Source organism: Taudactylus pleione, unplaced genomic scaffold, assembly GCF_031769625.1.
Source record: "Taudactylus pleione unplaced genomic scaffold, aTauple2 ptg000258l, whole genome shotgun sequence".
NCBI classification, from domain to species: Eukaryota; Metazoa; Chordata; class Amphibia; order Anura; family Myobatrachidae; genus Taudactylus; species Taudactylus pleione.
In genome coordinates this window covers 4,458,383-4,475,748 of record NW_028284660.1, presented here as the reverse complement: position 1 = coordinate 4,475,748, position 17,366 = coordinate 4,458,383, and positions in this window count along the sequence as shown.

Below are 17,366 nucleotides of genomic sequence, written 5' to 3'. Positions count from 1 at the left end.
AAAAGTTCCATTCCCGAGAGAAGAATAAACCGCATTAAAACCACAGGTTTTCAAAGATGTGGGGATTGCCCAACGTGCAAAGCACATAAGAATACCCCTAGAAAGGTTGATGAATTTACCTCAAACTCAAATGGTTCTAAATTTAAAGTCACAGATTTTATGACTTGCAACAGTAAAAACTGCATTTATTTAATAGAATGCAGTTGTAACCTCCAGTATATAGGTAAAACATCAAGGACCCTCCGAGAGAGATGGGCTGAACATGCCAGAAACATTAAAAATGGATATGACAAACACTATCTGTCGAACCATTTTAAAGAAATACATGCATGTTCTGTAGATTCCATCAAACAAGTTATTGGTATTAAGAGAGTGGTGGGGAATTGGCGTAAGAAAAATTCCAGTGTTGCTTTAGCTCAATGTGAAATGAAATATATACATGATGTGAAAACGCTAGTCCCATATGGTTTAAATGCAGAGTTTGAAATTAAGTGGTTTTTGTGAATAATGAATTTTGTTTTATATATTTATTTTTATGTGCAATAATATTGGGAGACCATTGCCCCTATATACCCATTATACCAGGGGTAATTTACTTATTTAAATAAATGTTCCACACATCACTGAGTTTGCTTATAAAAAGCAGATGTAGTGTTATACAGAAAATTCCGGGTTAAATAATGTGGGGGGGAATATTCCCTGTCCCAGATTCTCTCTGGTGACGCAACCCGGAACCCACATTCCATTTAAAATATAGCGCTGACACGCATATTAATATCTGAAAGTGGCGCATTAATGATGGCTTAGTGGTGACACGCATATAGATTTAGTGGTGACACGCATACAGATTTCCGGAAGTCGCACCCTAGTGACGCCTTGGTGATGACACGCAGGCAGGACTCTCCAGTCTAGACACTAGAGGACAAAAGTGCTGTTCCCTAGCGCCGATTGGGGATGGGGGAGCGTGATTGGACAATAAATCCATCACTCGAAACCGTAAGTGGACATAAATTATAACAATGTCAAAATTTTAAATTTTAAACTATTCGTTTATGAATTTCATAGACATTTTTATGATTGTATACACATTAGAAGTTGACATAATAGGGATGAAGCTTTTGATGTTAGAACTAGGATTTTTAATCAAATCTGCCCAGGAGAGAGGGGCGGGATCTAACTTAGGATAAATATCAGCTTATTTGGAATGAACACCACTGCCTTGAAAAAGACTTGTTAGTTGAAACGCGTTGGTGTGGTGCTATCTTATCTATCCACCATTGGAGCATTCAGCCATTACCTCATCACTTGGGTAAGAATACCTGGGTTTATTTTGTTTTATATATATATATATTTTTTTTATGTGTTTACTTCCCTAGTGGTATTAACATCAGGAATGTGCATGTTGCCCATATATGTGGATAAAAAATACTAAGAAGATTTTATTTTGGATATACTAATAAAAAGATACTTTTTATAAGAAGTTGCCATTATAATTTTTTGGATTGGAAAGTATCTCCTTCACAAAAGAAACCGTTATATGAGGACCCTCTACAGTATACGTGTAAGCATACGTGTAAGCACGTTTGATTGTTTGGATTTATACGTGGTGTGATAACGCTATTGATTACCATAAATGGGTACACAAAGGAAAGAAGTATAAAGAAACCTTTATATGTATAGTAGACACCAGTGGATGTAAGCTTTATTGTGAGCGTCCTATGCTGAATTTGCACTTGTGGGTGACCTGCTATCAATAGATCAACACTAAACCCCATTCTCTATATGTGGAAGGGATCATTTTTGTGACTTTATATATGGACTTTTAAGATCACAGAAATACTACACTATTAGCTTTTCCTGTTCTCTATTATTTCTTCTTTTCATATATGGAGAAAAAATCTATTTGAGAACATCAGAGAAAGAGATAAGAATTAAGAAGAATTACGGACAATACCAATCATAAGTATATATATTAATCCAATATTGAAGCGCTCGTTTCTATTTGCTTGTTTTGTATTGTGACTATAATAGGTACTGATAACACCTATTTGAAATAGCAGCAGCTTTGATACAGTGCGAGGGGGAATCACTATTTTTGTTTGACCTATTGCATATAAGTTATCTGTATTCCCCATTGCAGCAGTATGTTGGGTTATAGAGAGAAGAGAAAAGACATATTAGAAAATCTTTTTAAATTTACAGACAATGAAACACAGTCTGTTGTAATAGAGAAAAGTTTAAAAGAAATAGCATTTAATCTAGAGAGAGTATAATCACAAGAGAGTCGATTATGGTGGGAAATAGCCACTCTGGAAAGGTATATTGCAGACCAACTAATACCCAAAGGCTTAATCATTAAAAAAGAACCGTCGAATAAATTTGAGTCAGAAGAATTTCATTTAGAGTGGCAACAAATCCTAGATAGTTGTTAGCTTTCATTAATTAATCTTATAGTGAAAGAACGTAGAAGAAGTCTTAAAGAAATAGAAGAAGAAATAAATCAACTAACCAATGAAATAGAACCATTGAGGAAAAGAGAGGATTGGTTAGCCTTGGAAAAAGATATGGAATATAGGATTAAATTAAAGGAAAAGGATATTATAAGTAAAAAACAGAAGAAATATGTTAGAGATAGGGCAAATTTATTAAATAATGAAAAATGGAATGAAAACACTTCTTTTGATCAGGAAAGTTGTAGCTGCACGGATTTTTAAAGCAGCCCAATCAGGGTAGAAACTCCCATGGATAATAAGAAAACTCAAAGATTAAGACGAACTCCACATAAATCATCGAATTTATGCAAAATTAGAGGACAAAATTAAATCTGGGGATTTCAAACTAATAGACAAGAAGGTAGAGCATACAATAGAATAGAAATAGAATAGAAAACAATATAATCGGACTCCCTATAGAAATAATACATATCATAATAGCAGAAATGATGAGAAGAGACAAAAAAGAAGCAAATTTGGTACGTCAAGAGATTATTATCTATAAAAGACGAATGGACAAGAGAAAATTCAAATCCAATTACGCCATTCTCACATAAAAATATATTTGATGTTTTATCAAAAGAACATTTTTTAGGATGGAGTCGAAGGAAGAGCTACAGAAGGTAATCCATTATAAGAGAAAACAAAGAGGAAAGAGAGGGAAAGGCAAAAATAAGAAAAAACATGTAAATCCTAACCCTCCTACTACTATACCCAAACAAGACAATAGAGTATTCAATTTGAGTTCACATGTATTAACAAAGGAAGAGATGTGTATATTAAATAAAGGATTAAAATACACACCAAACAGTAGAATCAACAAATTTGGCACTTATGTGGATGTTCAAAAATATATAAGAAACCTCACATTAAAAAGATACTTCCTCACTCAGAGAGAAGGAAGCTCAGATATTCGCTGCACCTTTAAACCAAAATCTACCTTCAATCCTGTATATGCAAAAGGTTGTTTTATAGAGACTTTTAATAAATTGGTTTGTACAGATTTAGATAAAATCAAACCGGTATGGGACAACAAATCCAACTTGTGAAAAATGAAAGGGAAGCACTTAAAACTTTGGAGGATAATGAGAACATCATCATTAAACCCGCGGATAAGGGAGGAGGCGTGGTAGTTATGGATAACAGCAGTTATGAGAAAGAAGTACTCAAACAATTAAACGATAGAAATACGTACCAACTATTAAGAGGAGATCCGAGTGCACGTATAGAAAAAGAACTTAACCAAATGATAAAGAAATATTTGGATTTAGAAATTTTAAATGAAAAAGAAGCTAAATTTATTATATATACTAATCCCTCCATTCCAGTATTTTACATCCTGCCGAAAATACATAAAGACATAAAAAATCCACCGGGTCGTCCAATTGTGGCAGGCACGGAATCAATAACAGCAAACTTATCAGAATATGTAGATTTTCATCTGCAACCAGAAGTGATAAAAATTAAATCCTACTTAAAGGATACTATCAATGTGATCAGCAACCTTAAAGATATCAATTGGGAAGAAGGGGATTTCCTAGTTACAGCAGATGTTGGGTCCCTATATTCCATAATTGAACATGAAATAGGTTTGGAAGCTGTTAAATATTATTTAGAACAAGGAGGGATGGAAGAAAATAAAATAAAGTTCCTAGAGGAGGCAATTCATTTTATATTAAAGAATAACTTTTTTTGGTATAAAGATAGATTTTACCAACAAATCAAAGAAACAGCAATGGGCACGAGATTTGCTCCAGCATATGCCAACATGTTCATGGGTCTGTGGGAGGAAAGACACATTTGGAATAACAACATCTATCTGAAATACATAAAAAAATGGATGTGCTACATAGACGATGTATTATTTATTTGGCATGGAAATGAGTTGGAATTACATCAATTTTGTGAAATCATGAATATGAACACATATAATATTATCCTCACCTATGAAATTAGTCAGATGGAGGTCCATTTTCTAGACTTAAGTATATATATCAGTAAAGATCAAATAGAAACTAAAAATTATATTAAACCCACTGATAATAATAATTATATACCGGTTTCCAGCAATCACCATCCAGTATGGTTAAAAAGTGTCCCAAAAAGCCAAATCCAAAGAATAAGACGGAACTGCTCCAAATTGGAAGTCTTTGAAAAACAGGCGAAGGATATGAAAGTTAATTTCTTAGAAAAGGGATATGATATCAATATTATTGATAAGAAAATTGAAGAAATGAAGGATGTAAACAGAAAAGACCTTCTAGTATATAAGGAGAAGAAAAATGTAGATACTAAACAAAAAATTCCGTTCATTACTAAATTTAGTGGACAATTTAGGGAAATTAAAAAAGTTTTTAATAAATATTGGCATATCCTCACAAAGGATCCTATTTTAAAGACAACAATTCCTGACAAACCAAGTTTCGTCTATAGGCGTGCGGACAATTTAAAGAATCGTCTGGTGAAAAGTTCCATTCCCGAGAGAAGAATAAACCGCATTAAAACCACAGGTTTTCAAAGATGTGGGGATTGCCCAATGTGCAAAGCACATAAGAATACCCCTAGAAAGGTTGATGAATTTACCTCAAACTCAAATGGTTCTAAATTTAAAGTCACAGATTTTATGACTTGCAACAGTAAAAACTGCATTTATTTAATAGAATGCAGTTGCAACCTCCAGTATATAGGTAAAATATCAAGGACCCTCCGAGAGAGATGGGCTGAACATGCCAGAAACATTAAAAATGGATATGACAAACACTATCTGTCGAACCATTTTAAAGAAATACATGCATGTTCTGTAGATTCCATCAAACAAGTTATTGGTATTAAGAGAGTGGTGGGGAATTGGCGTAAGAAAATTTCCAGTGTTGCTTTAGCTCAATGTGAAATGAAATATATACATGATGTGAAAACGCTAGTCCCATATGGTTTAAATGCAGAGTTTGAAATTAAGTGGTTTTTGTGAATAATGAATTTTGTTTTATATATTTATTTTTATGTGCAATAATATTGGGAGACCATTGCCCCTATATACCCATTATACCAGGGGTATTTTACTTATTTAAATATATGTTTCACACATCACTGAGTTTGCTTATAAAAAGCAGATGTAGTGTTATACAGAAAATTCCGGGTTAAATAATGCGAGGGGGAATATTCCCTGTCCCAGATTCTCACTGGTGACGCAACCCGGAACCCACATTCCATGTAAAAATATAGCGCTGACATGCATATTAATATCTGAAAGTGGTGACACGCATACAGATTTCCGGAAGTCGCACCCTAGTGACGCCTTGGTGATGACACGCAGGCAGGACACTCCAGTCTAGACACTAGAGGACAAAAGTGCTGTTCCCTATTGCTGATTGGGGATGGGGGAGCGTGATTGGACAATAAATCCGTCACTCGAAACCGGAAGTGGACATAAATTATAACAATGTCAAAATTTTACATTTTATACCATTCGTTTATGAATTTCATAGACATTTTTATGATTGTATACAAATTAGAAGTTTACATAATAGGGATGAAGCTTTTGATGTTAGAACTAGGATTTTTAATCAAATCTGCCCAGGAGAGAGGGGCGGGATCTAACTTAGGATAAATATCAGCTTATTTGGAATGAACACCACTGCCTTGAAAAAGACTTGTTAGTCGAAACGCTTTGGTGTGGTGCTATCTTATCTATCCACCATTGGAGCATTCAGCCATCACCTCATCACTTGGGTAAGAATACCCGGGTTTATTTTGTTTTATATATATATTTATATATATATATATATTTTATGTGTTTACTTCCCTAGTGGTATTAACATCAGGAATGTGCATGTTGCCCATATATGTGGATAAAAAATACTAAGAAGATTTTATTTTGGATATACTAATAAAACGATACTTTTTATAAGAAGTTGCCATTATAATTTTTTGGATTGGAAAGTATCTCCTTCACAAAAGAAACCGTTATATGAGGACCCACTACAGTATACGTGTAAGCATACATGTAAGCACGTTTGATTGTTTGGATTTATACGTGGTGTGATAACGCTATTGATTACCATAAATGGGTACACAAAGGAAATAAGTATAAAGAAACCTTTATATGTATAGTAGACACCAGTGGATGTAAGCTTTATTGTGAGCGTCCTATGCTGAATTTGCACTTGTGGGTGACCTGCTATCAATAGATCAACACTAAACCCCATTCTCTATATGTGGAAGGGATCATTTTTGTGACTTTATATATGGACTTTTAAGATCACAGAAATACTACACTATTAGCTTTTCCTGTTCTCTATTATTTCTTCTTTTCATATATGGAGAAAAAATCTATTTGAGAACATCAGAGAAAGAGATAAGAATTAAGAAGAATTACGGACAATACCAATCATAAGTATATATAATAATCCAATATTGAAGAGCTCGTTTCTATTTGCTTGTATTGTATTGTGACTATAATAGGTACTGATAACACCTATTTGAAATAGTAGCAGCTTCGTTACAGCGCGAGGGGGAATCACTATTTTTGTTTAACTCAGAAGAATTGTATAACTAGCATTCTGTATCTAGGTGAGCCACAACAAGCTTTGGGCTATTGGCTTTTATCAGTCTAGTTAAAGTTATGCAATTTATATTTCATTTTGTATTTTTTTTTTTTAACAATAACAAAATAAGTGTCTGATTTAGAGATGGATGCAATCACGGTCATGTCTGCATGTTTTGCCCTAAGGGCAGGAGGGGATGCAGATGAGAAAGGAAGGGGGAGGGAAAACAGTCCACATAATGCAAAAACATATCACCTATCATATAATGAAGCATAGTTGTCTCAAAGTTAGGCAATTTATTCTAGTGGGGACTTCAGTACATATTTTGAACCTAAATTAAATGTTATTAAATGAGTTTTTCAGTGTCTTTTAAGTGAATCAGTCTTCAGGTTCAGTTTGATACAGTGCACCTACCTTCTGCGCAGTGCACATAGGGATATCTTAGACTCTTCACTTTCCTGGACTCTGAGTTAAACATAATATTGGGGCTCTTTCACATGCAAGTTAACGGAAAATGAGGGTAATGTCTGTCATGACTGCATCAACACAGTTTCATATTGCTGGTATAATTATGGGAGCCTGATGCTCTCTATAAAAATCAACTGTTTATTAAATATCCAATGCATAGACCCTAAGGCTTACTCTTCATGCTTTTGGTATGATAAATTTCATTAATTCCCTGTGTACGGCCCACTGTAGCAACTTTCTCTGATCTCTACACTATCAGTTCATAAATATGCCACAGAAGGTCCCTTTCTCCTCTCTGTCTCTGGTCATGCATATTGCATTACACATGTGTCCCCCTGCTCTAATTGCCAATTTTTCCTTCTAATGATGTAGAGTTATGGGGAGTAGAAGTTGGATACAAATTAATTATCAGGTTTGTTAAGATAATAAGGAAATACACACACACAGTTTATGATATAAATTGTTATAATAATTTTGGACCTGTCATTCATTGGGTTACTAGGTGTTGTGTGGAGAAGTTCTTCCTTTCTTTCTGTACTTTCTCTCCCTGTTCATCATGTCTCCCCCCTGTTATTATTACCCCTGTTTCTCCATTTCCCCCTTATTCTTCACCTTTTCCTCCGATCTCCTACTGTTCTTCCCCTTCCCTTCAATCTCCCCGTTCTTGTTCCTCCTGTCTCTCAAAAGTTCTTACATCTGTTTCTTCCATCTCCCCCAGTCCTTCACCATAATCCTCCCATCTCCTCATGTTCTCCCCCTGTTCCTCCCATCTCACCATGTTCTTCTCTATGTTCATCCTATATCCCCATGTTCCTCCCATTTCCAATATTCCTCCTCCCTGTCCTTCTTATACCCATATGTTCATCCTCCCATCTACCTATAATATTTCCCTCTTCCTCCCCCTGGATATATAATTTAAAGAGTGGACATGGGAATAAAGTTCCCCCTCTGTGAACTGTACCTATAATTTAAACACAATATGAATACATATACGTACTGTACTGTCATACCTGTTGTGTTGTGTGTGCTCTTGCAGAATGACTGCTGTGTGAGCTGAATTTTAAAACACATAGTTTGGGTTGTGGAACAAAAAAGCTCAGTAACAGTAACTCTCATGTGAAGCAAATAGAATCTGATAAACTAGTGATCCTGGACCCCAGGTGTTATGAGGGACTGTGTGCATCCTGTACATATAGCAGAGATGTGTGTGGACCCCAAGTTTTTGTTTTATTTTGCCAAAACCACCCTTAAAGGTTTTGGTTTGGGCAAAACTACCCTCAAGTGCTACGGTCTTTTATATGAATTTCTTTCAAATTGATTAAAACAGTGAAAATCATGTAATATGTGCCTGTTTTTGTTACCACAGTATTATTAACATCAACAACATTCATGTCCAGTGAATTCTGATTACTACAGAACTCATAACATTGTTTTCACCAATACTGACCAAAGACTGCAGCTAGCTGGCTGGCTAAAGTAAGCGATAGAGCAGTGGCACAAACACATGCCAGTTTAAAAAAAATAGGCACATCGATGAAATATAAAATCACAGCAGTGGCAGACAGGTTGGCAATTTAATAAACTATATGACCCTTTAGAATGTTAATCAAGAGCTAAAAGTCTAAAAGCAAAAGCCTAGTGGAAAAAAATATATGTTACCAAAACACTTCTCAGAGGCCAGTACAGGTAACTGAAGATGGAGTAACTGGCTATTAGGGGTAAATTTACTAAAGTGAGAGTTTTTAAAAGTGAGTTTTAAAAGAGATGTTGCCCATAGCAACCAATCAGATTCTAGCTATTATCTTCTAGAAGGTGCTAGTTAAATGTTATGTAGAATCAAAAGGTGGGCAAAGCCCATAGTGAAAAGTGGTGCACAATGGAATTCAGCACCACCCACCCTTATGTTATATATTAAAAAGGAAATGCATAGTTTATCAAACCAATGATAATGGTTCATCCTCACCTTTATCAGTGTTAATATCATAACACAATATTAGTTCATCTCCACTAGAATCCACCATTACAGGAGTTTCTGTACTTTGTACTTTCTCATAGTATTTTTTAGTTAATTTTTATGAATTTCAGCTTTTCAACATATTTAGGAAGTAGCCTCCTACGCCAGTGGCTTGAAAGATTTCTAGATGTGCTAAACACTCTTTCCGAGAACATACTGGAGGGTGGGCATCTTACTTAAAGCAAAGATAGTTTGTACAGGTGACTCCAAATTGCTTTTTTTCTTCCCAATAATCAATGGGACAGTGTCACATGCCAATTTGTACATTGTTATTAAAATAATCCTCCACCATTCTTTTGATGCTTACTGTAAAAGATTGAGTCACAGTAGAGGTGTCAATAATTGTGTGCAATTCTTTTAAGCCTGACAAGATGTCATAATGGTGCTTCATTCTGGTGCGCTGAGTTGACTCATCATCATCCCTAGTGGGTCTCTTGGAAAAGGTCAGTTTTTTCCTGGCAGCAGCACTTGCAGGAGAAACAAGCAGGAAATGTTGTCATGTCATGTGCCACTTGAGCTGATATCTTGCTTGCAAGGAATGCTTTGCAGCTCTTAAGATCTGTATCAGTTGGAAAGAAAGATATTACATATAACTTAAACATAGGATCAAGTATGGTTACCAAGATGTAGTGATCCAATTGCAGGATGTTGACAACCCTTTGGTCCAGGTGAAGTGAACAAAGAACTTGATTTACAAGTGTAACAAACTTAGCAGAATCTCTTAGTGAGAAAATCACTCGTTCCGGGGCTCGCTACAAACGGGGCGACTGTCAATGTTGATCACGCCTCTGACACTTGCACTCACACGTACAGAGAGAGAGGCCTGGGTAACAGTGAGTGACATTTCCAATTTGATGCCACCGCAATTTAGCTCGTGGACCAGCAGCCAATCAGGAGCTCCTGACTGGCTGCCGGTCCGCAAGCTAAGCTTGGCTCATGGCTGGCGCCACTTTCAAAATGCGGACGGTGCTTATCCAATCTGCTGCCACCCGGGCCCCCTTTCTACTGAGCCTTGGACTTTAGGGCCTGGCTGTCCTCCTCTGATGGTGGCCCTGTCTAGATGTATAGGTATATACATATACAAGTATATAATGATATCTATAGGTATATGTGCCTGATGCCTGTCTCTCTATTGTATATTAGATATGATATATAGTTATGTTGTCACTTGTAAATGAGGGAAGAGACAGTTTGATTTCAATATTATATGTGTAAAAAATAGAACCGAGTTGTGTCTAAGTAAACTGTCTAAGAAAAATCTACAGATCTGCATTATTTTATAAATATTTGCAGTAATTTATAACTCAATTTAAATCAAAGTATGCATACATTGCTGTACTTACAGGGGCGGTTGTGTCCCCGTCAAATGCACCCCAAAATATAATAAGTGCAAAAAAATACTTTTTTTTTCTGGTGTAAAAAAATCTGCAATGTTTTATAACTCAATTTAAATAATATTCTTTCTAGTAGAGTGTGTGATTCTGAAAGGAAGTGTATATTACTTTACTTCCCTGTGTGGTTGTGCCCCATCAGCAGCACCGTAAAAAAATTTGTCAACACAAATCTGCAGTGCTTTATAATTCAATTTAAATTATACAGTATTCTTTCTACTAGAGTGTGTTTCTGAGAGGCAGCGTATATTTCTGTACTTACTTGGTGTGGTCGTGTCCCTGTCAGCTGCACCCCAAAAATAATAAGTAAAAAAAAGGTTTTTTTTTCTGGTGTAAAAAAAAATTATGTACAAGGGGGGGGGTGTGGTCCTAGCACTGGTAAAGGGTATTATATCTATCACCTTATGAAGATACCAGAGAGTATATAAATAGTCGTGGTGCTCCCAGAGAACAAACAGATACATACACAGAAACCCACAGATAGGTGTGACAAGTGCTACTAAAGTGGGGCACACAAAACATCACAGCATATTACAAGGTCTATTACATTACAATTTATTAAGTAATTGTTTAGACCTACAGAACACTTCTACCAGAAAAACATAGAGGAGAAAGGACAAACAAAGTCCTATATTGTTATCACACTGAGTGAGAGAAATTAATCCAGATATTGACAATACTCTCAGTGTAACTTGACCTACTGGTAAAATCAAAAAGATTCTATAAATGCCAGAGCAATCTGACAATATGTGATACTTGAAAGACAGCAAAATTATATTTGTAGAAAATAAGAATCTATTGAAAGTCAAAGGACACTCAGATTAAAAAAAAAGATACCTACTCACAAATTAAAAAAAATAAAAATAAAATAAAATAAAATATATATATATATATATATATATATATATATATATCAAAAGTAACAATTAATCTGTCTCTCAGAATACATTTACTTAATTAATTTGTATTTTGGAACCAATTTTAATCCTTTTTTTAGAACCAAAGTCTCTTCTTTATTCTATATATGCGAGCTAAGATTAAATTTCTTTGATTTGGCTTTTTATAATGCTACTAGTTTCTATATAATTTCCATTTCCTTGATTTCTATCCCTCCTCTTTTTTCTTGATGTTACATGTCATTATACTTACTTCCATCATTCTTTTTTTGCCAGTTCTTTCCTAAAAAATTCTTTCTTTGTAATACCTCAAATATATTCCTCTCCTTGTAATACTTCAAATCTATTTTGAGTGGAAATACCATGGGGTTCCAATTTATATCTATATTGAGTATACCGTATCTATTCTCATATTGGGCACGAGTACCTTGAGGTTCAAAACTGTATTTATGTGGGGTATGATTATGAAGTCCTAATCAAATTTCAAAAGCAATGGAAATATATTCCCTTCTATCTTTATTGAAATCTTTCTGGTTCCAACTTTCCAAAATCCATAGTTATTTTGCCTACGGAGTGTTGATAGGATGGGGTGACTTTTATCTATGGGGTTGTAATGGCACCACCTTCACTTTCTAATATGCTATTTATATAATCTTTTTCTGTATGAGAATCATCTATTTCATTTAATTCTCTCTTATCTGTCATATTTTTTTTGTTTTCTAAGAATGAGCACTTTCACTTTATGTACAATGTTTCATTCTAATTACTTTTCTAATACACAACATTCTTCTAACTCTATGAAAAGTTGAATTTGTGTGGTGAGTTCTGAATATCTCCTCCTTATTTCTTTTCCAATCAGAATTATAAGGGATAATGAACATACATCTAATATTTCTTTCCACTCCCTTTTTAAATTCATTTCCGTGTTAGAGGTTGATTGTCTCTTAACTTTTAAACTTCTATAGATCATTTGGTCTGCTATATATCTTTCAAGAGTTATAGTTTCCCACCATATTTTACATTCTTTCAGAAATACTTTTTCTAGTTTGTTCATCTCACTTTCAAAATCTTCATCCACTAGTTCAGTAACATCCACATTTTTATGCATACTCCCATTAGGGTAAAAAAAAAGAATGCATCAATAATTACATTTGTCCCTGTATCCCAAAATGATGAAGCAGGTGATAATAAGACAGAGGACCCTGTTTTCCCCTTCTAAATGTAGGTCAGCTCTGTATTCCAGAGTGTAACGCCCACCTCTACCAAAATAGCTGTGCGTTGCACTGTGGATGAGCACTACACAACACAACGGCCACTTCCAGGTCTGGGTATGTGCGTTTCAGCGTGGAATGCACACCAGAGTGGTGGTAGGAAACTATGAGGAATCTGCTAATGGAAGGATTTCCTAACACCAGTGAATGAGTTCTAGGAGCAGGGACAATGGTGATTTAATAATAATTTGGTAATGAGAAAATGGAGTTTAATAATGTTCAAACTGTTTATACAAAGTGAGTGTGATATGTACATTAGGAGGCTTTGCAATCATTGTACAAGGTTTCAGTAGGTGATATTTCAGTAGGGAGATACTGATTTTTTATAGTCGGTATTTAGAATATATATGGATTGTTTTCTGTGGATAAATGGAAAAAAATGGAACATGGTTTTTATAAACACCATCTCCAAAATGGTTTGATTGGCCAAAAGGAGGGTTAAATATGGAGTATGACCACCATCCATTATAACTTGATAAAGACTGATCTAAGATTAAACACATTGGTGAGATGGTAAAGTAGCAGCATACTGTATTACCAGGACTTATCATCTGGAAGTTCCAAGAAATACATGGCTGGACCCTGTATTACTGGGGAGAGCTTGTATCTGTACATCTGAGACGAACTTTTTACTCTTTATATTTGGTATGCATTCTTAAGGGTCTATTTACTAAGCTGTGTTAGGAGATAAAGTGAATGGTGATAAAGTACCAGCCAATCAGCTCCTGACTGCTATGTCACATGCTGTGTTTGAAAAATGGCAGTTAGGAGCTGATTGGCTAGTACAGTATCACCATTCACTTTATCTCCTAACACAGCTTAGTAAATAGACCCCTGAATCACTTAACAGTTGATTTTATCAGTTTTATAGTTATTAAAACAGTTTTACTCTATCAGGAGCTCTTTTTTATTTTATGTGTATATGTTTGGAGGAGTAAGTGCAAGCAAGAATATCCTGTTACCCACTTTTAGAGGTCTACGTACAAGAAGATATAATGGATGCATGAAAGTATTGGAAACCTGGAGCTTGTGTCTTTAATAAACCTGAAATCAATTGATTTGACCCTAATTGAGAGTAGACCTATTTAATTTTGATTGTGTATGTTCTTTATAGTGGTTGGTGATAGCCACCAGTATATACAGTTGCACCTACGTTTGAAATAACATGACATAATATATTTTTTGTTTAGTGCACAAAAAGAACATTAATGTTGAAGAACAAACTGTGTGTTCACAAATTTCACACATCCCTGAGGAGAGTCTAAGGGTGTCCACAAGTGCTTTATGTAAGTGTGACTTCTCTGATTCTGTAATCCTAGAGAATCCTCCTTCCACCATTTCTGAACCCTCTGAAAATGTAACGATGAGTTGCAGTAAAAGTAATGATGACAACATAGAAATTAAGAATCCTACTGTTGAAGTGCTATAGAATGAGGGGGATATTTGTCTGACACTATTGCATGTTTAATATGTTGCACAAGAAGAAGTTGATCAAATTCAGGAGGATGATGTTGCTTGTGTCCTCCTACATCTATTCTCAATACGCCACACCATGTTTTGGTGTTACCAAAACCAAGACACAACCAAGATTTAGAAACAAAACACAGGGGTATGTGCACATCTGTAATATATTTATATCCACTGTAAATGTGTGTGTATATACTGTACATACAATTGATAATGTGGAGCCATGCAGGGATTGGTTGCTGGTGCAGTAATAGTGAGCTCTGAACGTCCCTCAAGCCAGCCCTCTGATTAAGTTGATTACAAAATGCAGTAGGGCATGGTTTGTTAGATGCTCATAATGCTGTTAGGTCCACCAGCTCATGGCTCCAGCACCAGCGCACCGCCTTTGTCAGTGTAAGTCGGGTGTCCAGTATGAAGATCTTTATGGAGACAGCTGGAGAGGTTGCAATGTTGCCTATGTGGTGCAGTATTTAGCCATGTGCTATTCAGTCCATATTGCTTTTTAATATGGTAGAAGTAATGTCCTGAAGGTCCTGGATGATTTTATCTAATATTTAAATTAATAAAATGATTCATGTAGGATAGAGCACCCCCATTTGTGCTTTTTTTTAAATAGATTTCTACAGCCCTGTGGTACATAATTATCCCTTGGACCTGAGTGCACATATTCTTACAGTAGTGAGACTGGGAATTGCTGTTTGGACTTTGGAAAAAGCCGGTTGTTAAAATATTAGTGGATAAGCCTGTTACATAAGCACACTAGTATTTATTACTTATATACTGTTATCTATCTAAGGATTCCAAATAACAGTTGCTACTATTGATTATTGGCTGTAATTTTATTATTTTTATTGCTTATATTGATATATAGTAATACATTGTTTGTACTATGTGGTTAAAATGTTCGGTCATAGTGACCTTAAGTATAAGAGGGCACAACAATGTGCTAGAATGTTTGATGAGAATAATGATACCATACCTAATAACTCACCAATTAATGGGATTAACACTGATCAGTTCAATCTCCTAAAAAGACTACTTATTAAGGAAACTAAAACATGGTGGGACATAATGGGGCTAGAAAACTATCTCAAAAGTCGAGAATACCACGGGGCCTCAGATTTAATAAAAATCCTACTATGGGTCATGACAGGGGTTCCCAACCATGGTCCTCAAGGCACACTAACAGTCCAGGTTTGAAGGATAACCATACTTAAGCACAGGTGACTTAATTAGTACCTCAGTTATTTTGATTTAACCATCTGTGCTCAACCATGGATATCGTTAAAACCAGGACTGTTAGTGTGCCTTGAGGACCGAGGCTGGGAAACACTGGGTCATGAGAATGATAAACCATGAAAGTGTAGTATAGAATTTTAGATGAGTGCTCTATGGATATTATGAAATTATTATAATTTTAAAAAAAGAAGTCCTAAAAGCAGTAGGGAAAAAAATTACACATTTTAGACAGTCAACTAGAAATGGTCAAAAATACAGATCATTTTGCCTTAGGTACCACTGAGCTAGAAAAAAGAGGTTACAAGTATAGAAAAAAAAGTCATAGACACAAAACTGTGGAATGTAATAGACATAAAATGGATTATCAAAAAGATCAGGTTAGGTTCTGGCACCAAGCACCAAATCAAGATAAGATTGGGGACCAAGCATAAACATGCTAATATTTACAGGAGAGTAAAAAGTGATATTCAGAGACAGGTAGCTCCATGTGAAAAAATAAATCATACTTGGTATGAGAAGGTGGTTAACCCAGTTGGAAGAAAAAATAATGACTCTCAAAAATGGGAAATCCACCAAAAAAGGAGTATATACCCTAATAAACAGAAACCAAAGAGCTTTATCCATACCAATAGATTTAAGAAACTGAATTCGATCACTGATGAGTCTATCTTGCCAAATGTTTTTTTAGGCCAAAGACTTCACAACAGTTTTTGATACAAAGGGAATTCCAATCCCACCCCAACAGGAATAAAAAGAAGAAGGGGCAACCACAAGGCAATAGAGCTGCTAAGAAGAGCTCCAAAAATTAAGAGCCTTCAGTAGTTGAAGATAATGCTGGTATTTTTAATATATCTAAAGTTGAGCTTACATCCATAGAACAATGAATAATGAAAAAGGACTTTCATATGCTCCTTCATGTAATGTGAACAAATTCAATTTATGTATTAATTTCAATTTGTATGTAAGAATATTAACCCTGAAACTGGATTGTTTATGAAATCATGATGTAATAATGTACGGCTTCAGGCCTAAAACCAACAAGTACATTCTATCTTTTAGCATCTAAAGTCCTTTACATAGATTTATTCTCACAAATGGTCAAAACAAACATTGATGCTTTGGATACTACTCTAAAAATATATATAAAATAAAAAATAAAAAAGGACCGGAGGCATTAAAAAACTTAGCAGTCAACAAGGAAATAATAATTAAAAATGCAGACAAAGGTGGCAGCATTGTTGTAATGAACAGGGAATACTACAGTATATACAGGAAGCCTGGAAATTATTGAATGATGCCAGCTCCTATAAAAAAATAGACAAAAATCCTACACCTGTTTTTCAAAGGTAATTAAATGAACTGTGGTTGAAATGTTATGAAAAAAACCAATACAAAAGAGGAATACAACTATCTATATAATAAACATTCTAATATCGCAACATTCTACATATCCAAGATTCATAAAAATTTCACCAATCCTGCTGGGAGGACCATTATAGCTGCAATAGGTTCATTGACATCTAAAATGTAGGAGTATGTGTATAAATTGATCAAGAAATATGTATTAAAGCTGGATGTTAATGT